General features: G+C 42.8%; 1 non-coding gene across 1 annotated transcript; it reads right to left on the bottom strand.

The window, feature by feature from the left end:
- Window positions 1-4,082: 4,082 nt before the first annotated feature.
- Window positions 4,083-4,189, bottom strand: LOC140810987 (small nucleolar RNA R71). Its single transcript, XR_012113382.1, has one exon. It is a non-coding gene; the product is annotated as a small nucleolar RNA R71 (small nucleolar RNA).
- Window positions 4,190-5,217: the final 1,028 nt, after the last annotated feature.

Raw genomic sequence — 5,217 nt, 5'->3', positions numbered from 1 at the left:
CGCAGTTTCCTTGGTTTGGCGGGTTATTATCGTCGCTTTATTTCAGATTTCTCCAAGATTGCCCTGCCATTGTCCAATCTAACGAGGAAGACTGTGAAGTTCGAGTGGTCTATCGATTGCCAGCGTGCATTCCAGGAGTTGAAGGACAGGTTGACGACATCTCCTGTTCTTTCTTTGCCTAGTGGTTCCGAGGATTTTGTGGTCTATACCGATGCGTCGAAGAGAGGCCTTGGTGCAGTGCTGATGCAGCGAGGTAAGGTTATTGCCTATGCTTCTCGCCATTTGAAAGATTATGAGAAGAATTATCCGACGCACGATTTGGAGCTAGCAGCTGTGGTTTTCGCCCTGAAGATTTGGAGACATTATCTGTATGGCAAAAAGTGTGAGATCTTCACAGACCACAAGAGTTTGAAGTATCTGTTTTCCCAGAAAGAGCTCAACATGCGGCAGAGGAGGTGGTTAGAGCTTGTCAAGGATTACGATGTGACTATCAGTTACCATCCGGGAAAAGCGAACGTTGTGGCTGATGCTTTGAGCCGCAAGTCGAGTGCTTCATTGAGTTCTTTGATTCAGAGGCCATTGTTGATGGATTTGCAGAGAGAGGAGATTGATCTGGTGATTTCAGGTACCATTGCTCGTCTTTCAGCGTTGGTTATTCGATCTACTTTGACGGACAGGATCCGTAGAGAGCAGTCGACTGATGTTCAGTTGACAGAGTTGAGAGCTAGAGCCGAGGTTAGAGGTAACTCAGAGTTTGGTTCGAATGGTGATGGTTTGGTGACTTTCAGAGGCCGTATTTGTGTTCCTTCAGGTGATGATATTCGTCGAGACATTTTGACAGAGGCTCATACCGCGCCATATTCTATTCATCCAGGCAGTACGAAGATGTATCAGGATCTTCATCGGCTCTATTGGTGGCCAGGTATGAAGAAAGATATTGCTTTGTTCATTTCTCAGTGCCTTACTTGTCAGCAGGTGAAGATTGAGCATCAGAGACCTGCTGGGACATTGCTTTCTTTGCCGATTCCTCAGTGGAAGTGGGAGCATATCACTATGGATTTCGTGACTGGTCTGCCCAGGACGCATGGAGGTTTCAATTCCATTTGGGTTATCGTTGATAGATTGACCAAGTCAGCTCATTTTCTTCCAGTCAAGACGACGTACTCCATGAATCAGTATGCCGAGGACTACATTGCAGAGATTGTTAGACTTCATGGTGTGCCAGTGTCGATTGTGTCTGATCGTGACCCTAGATTTACATCAGAGTTCTGGAAGAGTTTTCATAGAGCTATGGGTTCTCGATTAGCTTTAAGTACAGCTTATCACCCTCAAAGCGACGGTCAATCAGAGAGAGTCATTCAGATTCTTGAGGATATGCTCAGAGCTTGTACTATTGATTATTCTGGTAGCTGGGATTCTAAATTGCCACTTGTGGAGTTCACGTACAATAACAGTTACCAGGCGACGATTGGCATGGCACCGTATGAGGCTCTTTATGGCAGGAAGTGCAGATCCCCTTTGTTTTGGGATGAGGTTGGTGAGAGGAAGATGTTGGGTCCCGAGTTGGTCCAGCAGACTGCCGATGTTGTTGCAGTTATCAGAGAGAGGATGAAGACTGCTCAGTCGAGGCAGAAGAGCTATGCAGATGTTCGTCGTAGACCTTTGCAGTTCGAGGTAGGCGATCATGTATTTCTGAAGATTGCACCTCTCAAGGGTGTGATGAGATTTGGCAAGAAGGGCAAATTGAGTCCAAGATTCATTGGTCCATTCGAGATATTGGACAGAGTTGGTGACCGAGCCTACAGATTAGCCCTACCGCCCGATCTTGACAGAGTCCATAATGTGTTTCACGTATCGATGCTCAGGAAGTATATTACAGATCCTTCCCATGTTCTTCGCCACGAGCCATTGGACTTGACGCCGAATTTGACGTTGATAGGACTCGTTTTTACGTGTTTTTAGTGTTGGTTTCGAGTCGCATTCATACATCATATTAGTTTGTTTTAGTTTATTCTTGCATTTTGTTTGCATTATTTAGCATATGACTGATCTCGTGTGTTTTGTGGTATTTTGTAGGAATGGAACCAAATATGGCAGAAAATGGGCACAACAACGAAGAAGCCTCGCTAGGGCGGTCAAACCTGACCGCCCCAGCGAGCATTCTAGTCTTACCGAGGATATCGAACAGAAGACCTCTCGCTAGGGCGGTTAAAACTGACCGCCCCAGCGAGACTGCTAGCCTGGACAAGAGAATTTAACAGAAGATCTCTCGCTCGGGCGGTCAAAAGTGGCCGCCCCAGCGAGACTAGAGAGAAGGCTCAAAGTTTTTATTCGAGAGTCACTCGCCCCAGCGGTCAAAACCTACCGCCCTAGCGAGTCACGCGATCCAGCAAGATTCTGCGAGATTTGTTTCTATTTTCATGGACTCTATCCAAGACCACTAACCTAATACACGAGATTGGGCGCCTCTTTGAGGATTATTCATCATATTTTCATCATTTTTCTGGAAAAGAAGACTAGGAGTAAGGAAGACTTTCAAAGAACTCGAGAATTCCAAGCGTCGCAGCCATCTTCCATCGTCATATTTAGTATTTTATTATTCAGTATTTTATTCTCTTGCATAGATTGTTGATTTCTAGTATGAATTTGGTTGGCTAAACTCTAGATTTGTTGGGATTTGAGGGGATCCTACCCGTACTCGTTGTTTAACATTATTTCTTGACGTTTTTACAAGTGATTTGTTTATGCTATTGTTATTTCTTGTTTCAAGCAAAGCCTAGCTTTCTTCCTTTGATTATTGCATGTTGTTAACGATGTCGACAGACTAATTAACAATAGGATCGCATAGTATAAACCACGGACTTACAATTTTTGTATACATACGGAATTGGGTACGTGTCGATAGTGATAGTTCACCCGGATAAAAGCTAGAGGATTCCATAGAACGTAAGGCGATCTTAAACTGTTAAATAATTGAGGACACTTGATTACTGCATGTTTATGATTAGTGTTAATATAGCTCGACAGAGTATATTGATTAGTCTAGGGAATTCCGTCGAATGCACGAGTAAAAGTCGAGTATAATTATCTGAACACGAGTGGTAGGTGAACTGATAATTCCCAACAAATTCGCTTCTCATTTGATTTACATCCAATTTAATCATTGATTTCTTGACTATTTATTCTTGCATTTTAATCATTATAGTTATTAAATTCACTTTAGTTTAATCACCAACTCAATCTATCGTTGCTAAAGAAATTTAAGTGAAAATAAGAATATTGTAACGCAGTCCTTGTGGATCGATACTCGTATTCACGTACGTTTATTATAACTTGACTATCGTGCACTTGCGATATTTTAAATCGAGCTTTCATTTATAAAACAAATTTTGGGACTATTCACTGTGCAAGTTTTGCTCGATCAAGTTTTTGGTGCCGTTGCCGGGGACTGTTGATTCATAATTTTCTTATTTCTCATTTAAATTCTTTAGTATTCTTAATTTTATTGTTATTTGATACTCTCATTCTATTGCAGAATTCTCTTGAGGTGCATGCGAAGATCATTCGAGTCTAAGCTTGAGCCGTTTGACCCTGAGATCGAACGCACTGCTAGACGCCGAAGACAACAGCAAAGACTCAAGGAACAAATGGAGAGGCACGAACAAGAGCAGGAGGAGGAGCGCCAAAATGAGAGACGGATTGAGATGCCACGCCGTGTACCGATGATGGATTATGCACAGCCATCTCTTGATGGAGCACGTCCAAGCATCGTAAGGCCAATCATCCGTGCGAATCAATTCGAGATCAAGCCAGCTATCATTCAGATGATCCAAAACACTGTTCAATTTGGGGGAAGTGCACTTGATGACCCTAATTCTCATATAGCTGACTTTCTTGAAATTTGTGATACATTTAAATTTAATGGCGTATCTGATGATGCTGTTCGTTTGCGTTTATTTCCATTTTCACTAAGAGACAAAGCTAAGTCTTGGTTAAACTGTTTACCTGTAGGGTCTATCACTACGTGGGAAGATATGGCAAAGGCATTCCTGACCAAGTACTTTCCTCCGTCGAAGACTATGAAATTTAGAGCTGACATTACTACTTTTGCTCAATATGAGCTTGAGTCACTTTACGAGGCGTGGGAGCGATACAAGGATTTGTTGAGGAGATGTCCACACCATGAGCTACCTCTTGGGTTAGTGGTTCAAACTTTTTATTACGGTCTGCTTACTCCTAACCGTACCATGATAGATGCTGCTGCCTGTGGTAACTTGTTGAGAAAAACGGCTGAGGAAGGATATGAATTATTGGAGGAGATGGCTGCTAGTAGCTATCACCCTCATTCTGATAGGCAGAAACGAGGTGCTGGAGTTAATCAAGTTACTGATTTGTCTGCGGTGTCAGCACAGTTAGAGGCTTTGAACAGAAAGATTGATGGGATGAGTGCGAGTGGATCGGCTATGCGTCTGCAAGAGATTTTCTGTGATAAGTGTGGAGGTGAGCATGACGTGCAAGATTGCCAAGATGGCAATCCATTCTATGTACCTGAGGGAGCAAAACACGTGGGATTCCAGAAACGTCCTAGAAATGACCCTTATTCAAACTCCTATAATCCGGGATGGAGGAATCACCCAAACTTTTCGTGGGGAGGTCAAAACAACCAAAACCGCCAACAAAGAGGTCCACCACATGGGATGCACCAAGGATTCAAGCCAGAACCGCCTAGGGAGGAGAAGTCAAATTTAGAGCAAATGATGACTAAATTTATTTCTGCAACCGAGACGAGATTTCAGAATCAGGATGCATCCATAAAAGGGTTAGAGAATCAAATTGGACAATTGGCTAAGTTAATTGCTAATAGGGAGCAAGGAACTTTGCCAAGCAACACGGAGACTAACCCGAGAGAGCATGTGAAAGCTGTGGAGTTGCGCAGTGGAAAGGCACTTGAGTCTAAGGAGGAAAAGAACAAGCAAGGTGAGGATGAGGTGGAACAACAAGGAGGTAAGTCTTCTAACACTACTTTTACACCTATTGCACCGAGTAAAATTGTTATCCCCCCACCTTTTCCTGCAGCACTGAAAAAAGCTAAGTTAGATGCACAATTTGGTAAATTTCTTGAGATATTCAAAAAATTGCATATTAACATTCTTTTTGCTGATGCTTTACTGAATATGCCAAGTTATGCAAAATTCTTGAAAGATATCTTAGCAAACA

This window comes from Primulina eburnea, chromosome 13 (genome assembly GCF_022965805.1).
Source record: "Primulina eburnea isolate SZY01 chromosome 13, ASM2296580v1, whole genome shotgun sequence".
Lineage (NCBI taxonomy): Eukaryota > Viridiplantae > Streptophyta > Magnoliopsida > Lamiales > Gesneriaceae > Primulina > Primulina eburnea.
Note: the sequence above shows the minus strand (reverse complement) of the source record. Positions and strands in the feature narration are given on the sequence as shown.